General features: G+C 36.6%; 1 protein-coding gene across 2 annotated transcripts in view; it reads left to right on the top strand.

Annotated features, from left to right (window-relative positions):
- ZNF385D (zinc finger protein 385D) overlaps positions 1-16,229 on the top strand; it is a 411,917-nt gene that overhangs the window by 250,671 nt on the left and 145,017 nt on the right. The gene's annotated exons all lie outside the window — the stretch shown is intronic.

The following is a 16,229-nucleotide window of genomic DNA, read 5'->3' as shown; positions in this document are numbered from 1 at the left end:
CACTGTCAGTGCTGGCGAGGCACAGGGAACCTCAGTATTTCATTCAGCTTTTAGTTTGAAGAATTCCAAGGTACAAAGGGGAAACAATGTTTTATTTGCAGTGCTGCGATTGCCGTTTACTCTGCATTGTGCACATCGCCGCTGTGGAGGTGGCTCCTAGCATGCCACAAAATGCATATTATTTTAAGCCTTTAGGGGTCTTGGAGCTGTTAAATATTTGTGTAGAGTTCAGTTTTGTTGCTTGACAGAAATCTTCCTTCGGCTTACAGCTGAGCTGGCTGCATACCCTTAAAACATGCTGGAGTGTAGAGCTATGTCTGAGCAATGTAGTGCTGCAGTACTGGGCTGGGATGTACGATTGTAATATAATGCTGCAAGTTAGTGCTGTTAAAGAGCAAAGAAAAATAAAACAGAGAATTTGATGGTGTGCCGGAAAAATGCTATTCTTGACTGTTTGAAATCTCATCTAGTCTCACTGTTAATTTATAGCAGCACAGTACTTAGAATGAACAGAGAGCAGGGACTTGAAGGATTTCTGGGACATTCAGCACCTCTCTCAGTTTCATTAAATATTGAATCAGGAGTTCACTTCAAGCTTTAAGGGAAGAACTTCTGTAATATTCTCAGCTCTGCCCAAAAAGTACTATGCTTTGTGACAGGCTAAGCACTATCTTCTTATTTTCATAAAATTAAAGACTGTGTAAGTGTGTGTGATTTGTCTTTAACAGTGAAATACATAAATTATGAAAGCCGATATATTTAGATGTAAACTGTCCTAGCAGAAAAAAAAATATATTCATTGGCTGAGTTGTCAGAAGTGTTCAGTGTCCCTTTCAAAGATAGATTTTCATTATTTTAGCTTTACTACATTTCAAAAGACTGAGGAAGGATAGGCAAGCAGTATGGTTTTAGGTTTGAGTAATTTGGGTTAAGTAATTTAAAAAGCCAAGTTAATTTGCTATTGATTTATTTCCAGTATTTTTCCACCTTTAAGAGCATTTCAAGTGCAAGATAGGTTGTTTTTTGGATGGTTGGCTTTTTTTTAACAATCAGTTTTTCTTGTGTGGGATTAGAAGTTGCAGTTTTCTGAAGTTTTAGAGTTAAGGTATTAGGTATATGTTAGCTGCATGGTATTTAATTTTTTTTTTTTTTTTCCTGTCTGTAATTTTCAGAAGCATGTAATGATGATCAAACTTTTTTGGTGTTATTTTGAAAAAATAAAAATCACTATATCATATGCTTATTTGTTTTTTGGTACAACACAAGTTTTTAAATGGAAAAAACTGCATTGTGCTTTGTACGAAATTTCATATTGAGAGCAGAGCTGAAAGTTTCTGCTAGGCAGGTTCTCTGTCTGCTGTGTTCAGTCTGAAGTTTCCTTCAATATTAAGTTTTAAATGAACGTTCTTGTTCCTGTCTTCTGCATAAGAAAGCATGAGCTGGGGGATAATATTTACCTGTGGTTATTCTGGGTATTTTCTTGTTATTTTGGGTATTTTCTTGCACTGTCAGTGAGAAGCAAGGACATCTGTAATCTCACCTGTCCCTGTTACTGCACAAAGCAGTATTGCACTGAGCCAGATGAAAGCTTGACTGCATACATTGCGCACCTACTTTGATTTCAAATTGCTATAACCATCACATAGACAATATTGGATTTTTTTTTCCTAAGGAAAAAAAAGAGATACTTTTCTTTAAATATTAATAAAGAATTCTATAAGTTTTTGGTTTGTTTTTTTTTTTGTGGTGTTGGGTTTGTTGGTTTTTTTAAAATCCATACGTGCAACTATTGGGCCACGTAAGTATATGAAGGGAAGAAAAGGAAAGCATTTTTCTGTATGTTTCTATGCATCTTGTTTGCTTTTCTGGGCCTTCTTGTTGAATTGCTGCTGATGTGAGGTGGCATAGTGGGAATGTGTGTGTGCAGTATAAGGTTGAAATAAATACTGAAAATTACCACGGAAAGTAAGACCTAACCCTCTGACAGTATTATTGTTATGGAGAAAGCGTTAACGGATGAAGGGAATTTTTTTAACTATCAGAGAGAGAAGTTGCTAAATTCAGGAATTTGTCATCATGTTTTTCTCTCTCTTTAAAGCTGTATCCTCCAAGAAGATATTCAACCTTTATCTTACATCCTGCTACGTGTATTTTACTTTTCGAGCTGATCCTTCAAATAATTAAGCTCATTGTAACCCTTCTAAATTCATGAGCCGTTCTTTTACAGTGCAACTGAATTGTGATGTAGTTGTTTTAAGAACTGCTAATTTTCACTCACCGTGCTGTGCTTTTGAGTTTGTTGTTTGGTCACCGTGGATACATTTGTTACTTATTGTATTGATTTTGCATTCATCATTTCAAGTTGAATAGGAATATGGGATTGTAATAACAATAGTAATAAAAATCCTACAAAATGATGTAGTGTGTTTATGGAGTAAGCCAAAAGCCAATGAAAATAATACATTTCTGTTAAGTGTTATCATACGGAGACGTTTTGTGCTGAAGAACATACATAAGTACCTCAGAGCAACTTTTGCCTATATTTATCGCCAAGTTAATAATTTAGCATAAGATAAAAGTCAGCTGTGACCATTCTCAGCCGTTCCGAGAGGAGGAATGGTGGGTGGCTCTCAGTGCCACAGTGCTGATGAGGGGCAGCCTCCCCTGGTCCTGCTCAACTTGAGGGCTCTGCTGTGGCTAGTGGCCAGAGCTGCACCTCTACCTTAAAAGGCCCCACTGGCCACTGTCCCCTTGGCTTGGCCACCTCGCCGTGGTATAAGTTTTTGGTTTGTGGCAGCGCCTTCCTGGGCCTGGCAGCGCCGGAGCTGCCTCGTCCTGGAGCGCAGTGGCCCCATGGCTGCCCGTGGGGCTGGAGTGGCCGGTGTGGTTCCCAGATGGGAAGTGCTCTTGGCCAGGAGAAGGAGCAGAGCTGCTGCTGCTGCTGTGTGTCCTGCACCGCTCCACGCAGCACGGCCGTGGAGCCGGAGGGAGCGCCGCGGTGATATTGCGGTTCTGGGACAGTGAGCACGGGTCCTGAGGGCTTGGGGAGCCTGGCTGGAACAGAGAACAAAGTGAATCCTTCACCCCCTGCGCCAAAAAAAATCACTGCCCCCATACTTTGGCCTTACTGAAGAAGCACAATCTAAAGAAATTCTAAAATTAGAATTTACAAAGAAAAGGAGGGGGGGAAAAAAGGAGAATATTGTACCTTTCTTTTTTCTTTCTTTTTCCCCCTTCCATCCCTGTCTCCTCTGAATCTATTACTGTTTTGAGTAACTTCCGTTCTCAATGTTTCACATTATACAGGAAATTAATATATTGGCATGGAAATTACTATGATAACATTAAGGCAAGAAAACAAATAATTTTATCTGAAAATGCCATAACATTTCTTTTGGTATGGTGGCTGTTTTAATCTTTAGGGGTTTTTTTTCAATTAATGTTGTGGAATGTAGTAGTTCATCTGCATACATGCTACTATTCTGAATATCACTTTTTATTTCTGGAACACTTTCTTTAAGAGATTCATGCTGGATGAGTCATGGAATAAAAAGAATACTTCCCCCCCCCACACACCCCAAATCTCATCACCTCTTTAAAGAAAACACACATTGTACAAGCCAACTGGCCAACTGCTGAAACAGGGTGGGTTTTTTTTGTTTCAATGAAAATATTTGGTTGTTACTGGTTTGTTTTTAGGAGGTTATATTTCCTTCTAGGTTAGACACTGTGGAGGCCTTTAGTACTATTTCTGTTTTCATTTAAGTCAGGATGAATCGGTGTTGATAAGGCTGTTCTTTTAAAACGTTTTGAGAAGCACAGATACTGGATTACTAACTGTGTTTTATCATCAGCCATCTGCAATAAGAAAGTGTAGTTAATATATAATGGATGCTGTGTGTGACAGAAGAATTCAGCTAAGCAAGCCAATGTATAGGATCTTGAAAACTGCAGGAGCCTGATGTTTATATTTGGAGCATTACAGCCTCCTGGGCACTGAAGTTCATATCTGGAAGCACTGAATAGTCATTAATACATGTGTACAAAATAACAATTAAAAAAATCTTGCTTGAACTTAAGAAACTGCTCTGTGCTAGATTGCACCCTTTTAGTTTCTGTTACAGAAATTGTTCATTTGAAATGCCTGAAAATATATCCAGTGTGTTGCCTTAAATAAAAGGTCCTTTTGCCATTTCACAGACAAAAAAAAAAAAAAAAGTCATTCCAAGTGTGACTTTTCTTGTGGGTGACAGAATTGCTCCAAACCCAAAATTGGAATCAGTGGCTTCCTGCTTCATTAGAGAAGATTAGATCACAGTTGCTTCAGCTGAAGCTCCTTTAACAAAGTGTGTGTGCGCTCACGTGCTCATGTGAATGTGTGTCTGTGCATATTTTAACTGGGATGATTGTAGAGTCTAATCCTGCATTTCTTCCCAACAAATGTCCTTCTTAATTTCATTTCTTAGTAGAAGAAAAAAGCAGATTTTTAAAATTTTCATTGTGATAGCATATGTCTGTTTTCTTTTTTTTCCCTAAAAAGTAACACATAAATTTTTAGAAAGTATTTTCAGATAATGAGAGCCTTTGACTGTATTTATATTAGAGTCATATGGCTGATACATCTTTGTGCCTGTGTGCAAATAATCTTCCATGTTATTTTGATTTTGTTTCATAAGCTAGTGACAATTCTAGAAATTCTTGCAATTGCAAAAATGTTAATCGGGTTACAGGAAACCCTTTAAAGATTTTGCCTCTCATTGCACTAAAGATGGTGCTGTTTGAAAAATGAGAAATATATTTGGAGTGGGAAAAGGAAATATTTCAATTTGCCATTAGATCATGAAAAGGTCTTGAAATACAATAGAGGTCATAAGGTCCTCCGTTTTTAAAAAGGAGATATTACATGTAATATACTGCAAAGATTAGTTTTGCAGCTGAAATTGCATAGATGATTGGTAACATTCAGAGAAAATGCAGCAAAAGAGAGAAATACCAAAGCTTGAAGTGGCCAAGATTGCACTTGAATTAAATTGCTGGGGATGAAAGTGGAAAGAAGCTTTCCTCTATTGTAGGGCTCAGTCATTATATGGCAAAACCACATTCTGTAGGTCAGCCCGTATGCTTAGTTATTTTAGCAACACTTCTTTGAGAAATCTACTTAGGGGTGAAAAATCTAATACACGAAGCTGCATTACTGACTCATATGCTCATAAGCTTAGACCTTCTTGCTCGTTTGGTTGACCATTTGTTTCAGCTCATCAGTCACATGCTCACGATCATGTTCCTCTTAGGCAAATTTTTTTTTCTGTGTACATATTCACCATAAAGAGTTACTGCAATCTTAAGCATGGTATGACAGCTTAAAGTAGTTGGCTAGGGTCTGGATCAAATGTAAAATATGAGAATGCAACTGTAATTTCAGATTGGAATTGTAAGGGAGGCTCTTATGAAAGTTCAATTACTATACATACTTTCCTCTTGGTAATAATACAGTGATTGTTATTGTGTGATAATACAGTTCTGTCTCTTTTGATGCTTAAAATAATATCCATTTTAAATTTCTTCAGGTTTGAAAAAGTGGAAGGACATCTTGAGTCCTTATCTGGTGTGTAAACAAAAGTACTTTTTCTCCCTCTGTGGTTTTTTCCTCCTTTTTTCCTTATTTCCTTCCCCCATATCTCTTTTAAAAAGGTGGAGTTAGATCAATCTATGTATGTATTTTTATACCTCTGCTAGCTGTCTGAACCAGTTGTTTGGAAATCATGAGAAATTCTTTCATCACTATGAAATGAGGTCTTTTACCAAGCCAACTAATTTACTCTGTTTTGTAGTCCCTGCAGGTTTTAGAATTTAAAACCATAATGTAACACTTACTTTTCAAGTAAAGCTTGAAAAGCTCCTGGGGTTTGATAATATATCGTATCTTCATCTCTGAAGCAGTTACAGGAGATACAAAAATGAGGTTGACTGTGTCTGCTAACTCTGGGCATGGCTGTTTGAAATTTTAGCATATGCTTAGGGTCTCAAAGGGCTTTGGCTCATACTGGTAGTTTTTATACTGTGTGCTGTTTTATGTGTTCTCTGTATTACAGTGCAAACCAGCAGAGTCTTACCCAATTCTCTGGATCAGAAGACAAGATAGAACCTAAAAAGCAGGTTTATGCTAGAAAACCTCATCTGAATATTGAAACTTCTTTCTTGAGAACAAAAGAAAAAAGCTAGGCTTAATTTTCTCTTTGAGTATTACTTCATAGTGGTTCTCTCATGTATTTATTTTTATGCTGTAATTGAAAAAGCAGATGGACAATTCTTTCAAATGAAAGCAATGAAAATTTTCTCAGGTTCTTTTGTTCTTGTTGACCTTGTTTACTCAGTTTGTTTAGTATGGAGTGTAGTAAGTTATGAAGATGGAGGGAAATAATGATTGTGTTTTCCAATATTGTTACCCATCATTGCACTAAGGATCAATACTGAATGGAAAGAAAAAACAAAAAAACAACACAGAAAACCAAGTCAAAAAACACAGAACCTTGTCCAGATCTGCAACTGTGAGTGCAAAGGGAAGGAGCAGGTGGAGAGGAAGGCAGTCTTGCACTGCAAGGAATATCAGCACTCTTTTTGCTAAGACAAGTTATTTTTCAGTAGTGACCTGAGGGTCTACTGTCTCTATAGTACAATGTTTAGCAAATTAGGTTTTTCTTGCTGGTATTTACCTGTGATAGCAAATCCACTCACCTCCTGTCAAAACCAGCAATGTAACAGGTGCATTCAGTTTGCCAGATATGTGACTATTATGTAGCAAACACACTGTTTCTCTGTTTTTCTATTATTGCTGGTAAATTGTGCTGCTGTAAGCAGCAAATTTTTCAACAGTGTACGTTGCATGTCTAGTCTGCTTTTAGGTAGCATAGAAAAAAGTAATAACTTTGCAGACATATGTCAAACTTTACATAATCTCCTATTTAACTTTTCAATCCCTGTGTTTGTAAAGGACAAATTCTAACAAGCCAAACAGGCCATAAAAATTTGTGTATGCATATGTAAGGATATATTTAAATCCTTTTGCTTTTTGTCTCCTCCTGACCGACCGCATGGTAGCCACATGAACATGGGTACTATAAAGCCACTGAACTGTATTATTTCTAGTATCCTTACAAGATTTCAGCACTCAAGACATGATGTAATCATTTACAAACATTTGTCTCGCCAATCCCTGACCACAGTCTGTCTGCCTTGTAAAACTGGTTGTTTGGTCCTCCTTTGCACATGCAGTGCTAGGGCAGTTGCAACAGCCTCCTAATAACACATTTAGATGCTTAGGCTTAAATCTTAGTAGCCCTGAGTACTTAGAAATTGCACTGGTCTACATGGTATGATTTTTCTCTCCCCATTGTTTCTTCATTAAAGCAGGTTTCGAAGTAACAGCTTTTTGTTTTTTTTTTTTTTTTTTTTCCCAGCTGGGTTGAGGTAAAAATTTTCATTATATTTATAAATTCCTAATAGTTTTTTCCTTTTTTTTTTCTCCCAATCCTTTGCAGTATTTTTGTGGAACATAAAATATGTATTCCTACATAGGTATAGCTGGCAAACCTACTTACTTAATGCTAGTTAGCACCCCATCAATATTAGCATATTTAGCTCTACACACTCTAACAATGCATGCAATAGGTTACCTGCACGAAAACATGCAGGTTTTCAAGGCTGAAAGAATCAGTGGCCCTAAAGAGGGCCACAATATCCCCACAGATGAGTTCCTTCACGTGAATGAACTTACTGAATATAAAAGCAAACGCAGAAAGGCTGAAAACACATTAAAAAACAATCAAAGCAGCACTGCAAATCTCTCTAGCACTATAGGCACAATAAAAATGTGATTGTGGAAACACTTAGAGTGTGTGAAATGCATGTAGACTCTGCTGGCAGAGAAAGGCAGGCAGCAGGTAAAGTGGGGTGGCCTGCTGGTGCTGCAGCAAAATGGTACTGGCAGCACCACCTTCCACAAAGACTTGAAGATAACCAAAGAAAACTGCTTTGTTTTGCCATTACCTTGAAGCAGAATTGTCATCACATGCTATCATAAACACACAGGGAATTAAAAAACAAATTAGTCTGAAATTAATATTCTGAAGACCATTAATGATGATGCTGTATGTCACTGTGACACCCAGAAAACTACACAGATTTCAGGAAGAAAATGCAAAGTTATAGAACACTAATTTATTTTTACGTCTTACTATCCCCTGCCCTATTTTTTTAAAAAAAGAAAGCCAATTGTATCCAAAAGATTCAGTGTAGGGATGAAAAATAGAACAGAACTGTCTCAGATAGGCAGTCTTTGGTGATACTTAACATTGAAAAACATTAACAAATAATACTCTTAAAATATCCCTGAGTTTTTTCTAACAATGTTTATCTGATTTGTATAAGTTTTTTGTGCATTTCTACTAGGAACATTTCTTCACGGGAACATTCACAATGATAAAAATTTCATGATACTTTATTGTACTTTATTATAGGAGAGTTTTTATGTTAAAAGCTATGCCAGCACATTTTCAGCAATACAAAGCTCACTTTAGATTCATCTACAAACAGAAATATTGCCATCTGACCTCAGTATATAGTCAAATGAATTATGAATATTTTATATCAAATATCTGTTTGAGAGACTCCAGCTGAGCTAATACCTTCCAAATAACAAACATAAGAAGAAATCATGGTAATTATAAATTGTTAGTCCTTTCTAGATGGTCACAGCAATAGATGGTTAATGCTGTCAGAGAATGTTTACCATCATGAATAACTTAATCTTTTAAAAAATCTTTGTGAAGTGCCTTTGATGGGCAGATTTCAGTTTTGCAAGTTTTTCTGTCTCTGTAGCCGTATTCTGTTCTAGTAAATAATGTAGGGAGCTGAATGTAGTAGTAAATTAGTTAAGGTAATATTGATGGTTTGTCTGGAAGAAGTTCGGCAGTTTTTGAAAACTCTTGGTATAATGTAAGTATGGCAACTGCTAGCAGGTATCAAAAAAGCTCGTGCAAGTTCAAGGGTTCCTCATTGATACTGTTTTTACTGAGTCAGATCTGTTCACGGAGAAGGAGAATGTTTCAGAAAGTAATTATTATTTGTAATGAACTGTGGAAAGTGTTGGACTGTGCTAACAGATTTGCTTGAACTCAATTTCTTTTACTGGACCTAACGTCCTGAGAAACTTCCATGGCCCCCAGAAAAGCAAGAGTTTCAGCAGTGCTAGAATATTAAACTAGACCTATTCTAATTAAGGTAACTGCCAAATAATTTGTGACAGTTGTGTTTAATGGCTCCAGTTATTTCAAATGCGAGTTAAATGTTCTTTAAAATCTTAAAACTGATCATCAGCAGTGTAGTCAAACACTGGCAGCCAGTTAGGCAGTGGGTCTGGGCTGGAGGCAGCATGATCCAGTGATGGTGAAGGATTTAGCTGTTTGGGTTGCAGATTCTATTTAAATAGATGTTCCCTGTACCTTTGCCAGAAGGGGCAATGAATATGATGGAAATTTGAGCTTGGGTGGTTGGATAATTTCAATTGCATTGGCCTCATGTGGGGAGTCCCACCTATGGGAAGATGCATTTGCAGAAGGGAACGCAGTGCTGCAGGTCTCACCTGTTAGAGGAGCTCTGAACACCTGTGGAGCTAGACTCCATCATTCCCTTATCCACCTCAGCTTTGATGGTTTCCATAGAAAAGCTCAGGAATCAACAGGCAATGAAAGTTACCTTTTTTATTTCTTTTTTTTTTTTTTTTTTTTTTTCAGGAAGTGTTTTAAAACTACAAATCTCTTTACTATAAGCTTAGCATGCAGCTTTCTACTGCAAACACATAAAGGCATTATTGTTGTTATTAATTTCTACTGCCAAGTCATCTATGCCAATAAGGATAATGTGACATTCTTGAGTCAACTGGACTGTTTAGTTCTATACACTCCTAGGCCTAAAACAATTCCCTCTTAGGCTTACATTTGCAAGGAATTAATCTATGTGTGTAGGATGGTGGCTTGCCAGCTTTCCTGGTTATTTACAAGTTTGTAACTCTTAATTCGCAGTAGTCCTATTTTTATTTTAGTTTTATTTACTTTCCTGGGCACCACCACTTCAATGCCTTGTTGAACTCTTTTTGCCTCATTAAGGCACATTATTGGCAATAGCATTAAAAAAATCAAGATAATTAATGGAATAATTTAGTACTTTGTGGTGATTCTCATCCAGTTAACAGACTGCATTAGTTAAGCAGAAGAGCAGCAATAACAAAAGTCTAGGGTTTCTTATCTTCCCCAACTCCCTCACCTCCACCCCCTCACTGGCAGAGGAGGCTTAACATTTTTCTTAGAGCATCATCATCATCTCAGCTCTGTTGAAGTTTCTGACCACAAATCATATCAAGCTATCATTTCTGTGGGTTTGTAGCTCAGCCAGAAAAAGCTGCATGTGGGAGAAGTTCATTTCTAGTCTGCGGGATTTTGACATTTGCAGTTGTGTGTCTGGAGCTACTGAATGGATGTGTATTAAAATTGTATGTGGGTAATAGTTTCTAGTGACAAGGAAACTGTAATTTGTAATTAGAAAGTTGGTTTGACCTTTGAAAGTGAAAAGACCAAATAACATTATACTACTATAATATATGGCAAATTTGAAATTTATGGTGAATTTTAGGGGTAAAGAGATAAAATCTTGTACTAAATTGTGTCCAATAAGAAGCCATTGTCCATGCTGTTAGAGCAAGACCATGAAATTAAGCAAATATTCTCAAAAATAGATTTCCATGAAAAAGAATTTAAAGACTTTCTAGTTCCCTTGGGTGGGTATAGGCATTTACTGCTTTACGTGGGTTTTTCAGTATGTGATAGCTCTAAGAAATAGCTCATGCCAACTTTTCCTAGCTTTCAGTGAGCAGAAAGAATCCTGAAATCATGTGAGGTGGTAAACCTAACACAAGGGGCTTTCTAGTCATACTTTTTTTTTTAATTTTATTTTTTTATTTGGGCTAAAACCGACTTGCTTCCATCTACAGAGGAAGTTGTAGGGAAACACTGAAGGGCCTTATAAATGCAAGAAATGGATATTTTGTGGGAACCAAATTCTCAGCAAGTGGTCTATTTACTTCAGGCTGTCAGACACTGAATTACACTGTTTTTTTCAGTCTTGTTTTGCTGTTCTTAGGGTTCCACCAGTCTTGGTAGTCTGACATTACCAATTTAGTAGCATGACCAGGCATGGTCTTGGCAATGCTCTGCATAAATATGTTGAAAAGTGCCCAGTGTAGCAACCCAAAGATGATCTCTGCATTGTTTTATTTTGTATCCCTGCTGCAATCCCAAGGCTACAGGCAACCTCTGGAACTTCATAAGATTTCTGTTAATACAGTTGGTTCTTGAAATTAGACACAGATTTATTTTACTTTCACAACTTTTGGAACTGCAAATACTCATGTAGCTGAACACCTGGGTCATTTGATGCTTTCTGTGAACTTAAATGGTCAGTTAAGTGAGAAATAAAATGTAAATTTTTTTGCCATGTGGTAGCAACAGAACTGCATAGCAACATGAAACAGCTGTCTGTGCTCTAGGTTTTGTCAATGTACTTTAAGTATTTAGCTGTCTGAAGAGTGTAATAAAGAAATCCTATCACTCCCCATTTAAATTTTATCTATATTTAGACAAAATTACATATACTGTCCAAGTCCAAGTGAAACAGAATAGCCAGAAATACAGGTTTGGGCGGTGTTTTCTTAGATGGTAAATCAAGTCTTTCTGTAAAGCAGAAACAAAGGCAACAGATTTGTAAAGCTACAGGCATCCTGTGTTCAACTTTAGAGGAGCAGAAGCTGTAAGGTCCCAGCCTAATGCAGAACTGTGCCAGCATCAGCACTTTAAGGCTGAAGAAGATTGTGCAGATCTTGAATTTTGTCATGGTTTGGCCAACACTGCTGAAATTTTCTCAGAGTTTCAGGTTAACACGCACAAAACATTCTGCTGTGAATCAGGTGATTTATGTTTAGTTGCAACTCCAGATCTGTAAAATTGGCTTGAGCTTAGGCTCTGGAATGCAACCCTTATACAAGCAAGCTGTGTTTGGTTTCAGGTTTCTTAGAGGCTTGCATGCAAAATTGCCTCATTGCTTGAATTGATACTTCTAATTAAGCAGATTCAGTATGCTGCAATAATTGTCCTTTAGTATTTCAGCTCAAATTAATACCCAGTGTAACTCTCCTTAAGTCACTGGAATAATATAGAGACACATTGTCTTCTCAACAAACTGTCTTTTTGTAGTAAGGTTATGGGAGTTTTTTGGTGCCATTTCCAGATACACGAAGCATCTTCTTGTCACTGGAAGTATTTTCTTGTCACTGGAATAATTCAGATTTTTTTTTAATAATGTCAGAAAGAAGGGATGGGCGTCTTCTTGCATCTTTGGCAATATACTTAGAGTGTCTTTATTTTCATCTGCTGTTTATAGTTTCATCATGTATTTCTTTTCTGTACCTTGGTACTTTGTGGGTTTGTTTTGTTTTTAAAGAAAACAGTGACAAATTCTGGATTATACAAGAAAACTCTCTTGTATGTAGTGATGTGGGTTGTGTATATGGGGTTTTGATTAATCCTTCAAATTCAGAACCCTTGGTAAATTTTTAATTCCTTTTTAGTAGAATAGCAGATCTCTTTGTTTAAAACTCATTGTTATGGAATGTTTCGAATGCTTAGTCAGATGGAATCACACAAATAAGAGATGGACCACACTCCTGCATGCACTTCTGAATTAAAAAATAATTAACTTTTATGACGTTGTTTTGCTGATTTGAGGGATTGGAATAGTTAAGTATCTGCAAAAGTACTTGTAGGATTGAAGTTTGTGGCTTAGCACATCCTTGCATTTCTATAGCAATCTGACAATTGGTTGGCTCACTTTACTGGTTTAATATAATTTCATTTGTGGAAAATGTATTGTGAGATTACCTCTTATGGAAAGCAAAGATGATTACGGTAGTGAGGCTCCCTTCACTCCTTAGCAGTGGAGTGGGAGGATGGGAGGAAGGATCTAGCTTGTCAACACATGGTTCTGTTAAGGCTCTTTGCTCTTGCATTGTCCTCCTTGCTTCTTAGGTTTGGTAAGGTCCTTCTGATCAGACTGAAATCCCAAATTCTTTAAAATTCAAAGGTTTTAGTTTTTGTAGAGGGGGAGACTTGCTCATCTCAAGTTATAAACCCATATTGAGAAATTACCTGAAACACTTGATGCAAAATTCAATTAGGTAAAAGGCTGTTGGCTAAATTTAGTCATTACTTCTCTGTTTTAATCTGAAAAAGTAATAAAAATATTAGAAATATGTCAAATGCTGTGATGCAAGAAAGTTGAATTTTATTAGGTCTTCATTCTGTATAATTGAAGAAAAGCAATGCAATGGCATAACATGGATCAGAGCAAATACATATATATTTATATATATATATTATATATATACACACACACATATATACATATAGTCTACTCAATAACATCTGGAATTATAATAGATAGACTTAAAATTGTGAAGTTGCAAGATCCTGATCCTTCTGATCTACGTGAATTATCAGAAAAGTGTGCACTGGAATTTTTCTCCTCTTGGTACTGTATTCTATTTTATCATGGTTACAAGCCTTGATAGAAATGCGTTTAAAAGCCCCACATTTCCTTTAGTATCTCTCAAATAATTGTGTAATGCAACAGAATCAAAGTATTTAATTTTATTTTATTTTTGCCTCTCCAACAGAGAAAGCCTTAAAAAATAAAATAAACCATATCAGCTGAGATATTTTTTTTCCCTGTGGTATAAGTTTTAGTGTCTTATGCCCAAGGCTTGATTTTTTTTTTGAACACCTTAGGAAGAAGGTAGATGAGAAATAGCCTTTGACTACAACAAACTGAAATGTTTGAGGTGGGTTGCTTTTATACTAGGCCTGTTTCAATATATATTTAGAGTTAGTTCAAGAAATGCTGAGTTATACACCATTAATAACTATGGGTATAAAATCAGTGAATCCCTAATTTGATTTTTGATAGACACACTGTGAAATTTTAATAGTTGTATAGGGCGAGAAGTAACTATTTTGACTAGTGAGATTGTGTGAGTAAGCATGGCTCTCTCTAAAATGTCATTTAAATGTTCTATAGCATTTTCTGTGTTTGGTTCCTGGAACAGGGGCTACAAAATTTTAAGATGGCTTGATACACAATCTTGATACACAAACCATGTTGTGGCTTGGACTACAACATAGCCAGGCTGACTGAAGAGCAGTCCAGGAAAGGTACTATTACTTGAGACTTTATCATATTTCTTTTTCTTTAGAGCGGGTTTCAATCTGTTTCTGGCCTATGTAAAAATGCAGATGAATAGTATTTGTCCCTTCAGCCATGGCCTGGTATCCCCTAGCCAGCAGTGAAATCTGCACATTGGTATGCAGACTGCTCCTTGCCACCTTTCATATCCCTGTGGGGGGTGGTTTTCCCCCTGGAGTTTTTGGCGTTTTTTTTGTTTTGTTAGTTTGGTTTTTTTTTTTTCCCTTTAGAATTTTGCCCATATAAAATGGTAACCAAGATACACAGGATACTGGTCTGAGCCTTCTGTTTACAGCTACAAGCTGTGTGGTCGACTCAGTAAATCCTATAGCAAAATATGTATAAGAACCTATAAAAATTTCTTTTTGCATGAGGAAAAAGCTCTGAATAGAGTGAATAATCACATGTGGCTTTTTCATGGAATAATTTTATGTCATGTGATAGCAAAATGCACTTAAGGAACATCAGGATAAGATATGGAAAAAACTGAAAAGTCACACATTTCTTTAAGCTATATGAAGTTATATATATGAAGTTATATGCATTTTTGGCCCACAGTTTGTGCTGCTTTACAGAAAATTCTTATGTGTACTTGTGTAAGTGTAACTGGACTGTAATCGATAGAATTATCCACCAACGAGAACGATTTATATTAGCCAGGGGCAGGGATTCCCATTCATTAAATCTGTGGAGGACAAGCCTTTATCTATTTCCATAGATGCAGCTTGGAGCATCTGACATGTCATGGGTTAGATAAATTGGGCTTGACATGCCTGTGTTTCTGGAAAATAGGACAAAAATTTCTTTTGTCCTTTGTGTCTTGTATGCAAAAGCAGTAGTGCTTTCCCCCCACCTATAGAGAATGACAGATAATTTTACTTGCTTGAAAATTTTTTTTTTTTAATTATAGGTATTTTTTTATTGAGAGAATTTAAAAAAAAAAAGACCTGCCAGCATTTTCACAAGTGTGTGGAGAAGGACAGTCAACCTAATAACTGCCCCATATTCCAGCTCTCAAACATTTTCCTAGATCAGCTCCATCAGGTGTAAGCTTGCCAGAATTGAAGTTTTCATAGTCCTTTTTTATAAATAGCCATTTTGTTAGAACTTCTCCACTGTAAAAGAATGTATTCACTTCCCCAGAAAAACACTGGCCCTGAGGTCAAGGGATTTTTGTGGGCTGCTGGAAACACAAGCTAAATTCCTCCGTGAAGTGAATACACATTTGCACAAATCTAAACTGCTCCAAAATGGTATCATTGTGCAAGTCTCTCCAGTCAGCCAACAGCCCAACTATTGGGACACTCTCCTGAGGTGCTGAGGACAGAGCAGGCTTCAACACGGGCCTTTGATTAAAATACAGACCTTGATTTCTTTAAATTTTTGAAACTTTTAAACTAATTTGTTTCTACATTATGTGTGAAAGTGTAGCTTCCATGTAGGCTGAAAAGAAGATAAATTCTGACAGAGCTTAGCAACACAGAAAAAGTTGAATTTTTCCTGTTTTCTCTTCTTGTCCATAAGCAATCACATCTTGAAGTAAAGCATCAGCCAAATTAGCACAGAGGAATAGATTAATTATCAGTAACATTACCATGGCATGTGTAAACCCACAGCCTGGTTCAAAGATTATTAAAACATGGTTTCAAATTGGTCCTTTGTGACAGGGAATAAAAAGGTTTATAAAAGTGAATTCAATATAGTTTGTTTGGTTATGTTTTCCCTGTTGCAGAAGGGTCATGGCTGGGATCTTTTAGTGACAATGAAGGTACCCTGCTTGGAAAGTGGAGTCAGTACTTTGGAATTTGTACTTTCTCTTATCTTTCTTTTTTTCTTTCATTGCAGCTATGCATGGAAAAGCACAATTGCATAATTTCTTGATG

The sequence above is a fragment of the Onychostruthus taczanowskii genome, unplaced genomic scaffold (genome assembly GCF_017590055.1).
Source record: "Onychostruthus taczanowskii isolate IOZ18803 unplaced genomic scaffold, ASM1759005v1 scaffold36, whole genome shotgun sequence".
Taxonomy (NCBI): Eukaryota; Metazoa; Chordata; class Aves; order Passeriformes; family Passeridae; genus Onychostruthus; species Onychostruthus taczanowskii.
Note: the sequence above shows the minus strand (reverse complement) of the source record. Positions and strands in the feature narration are given on the sequence as shown.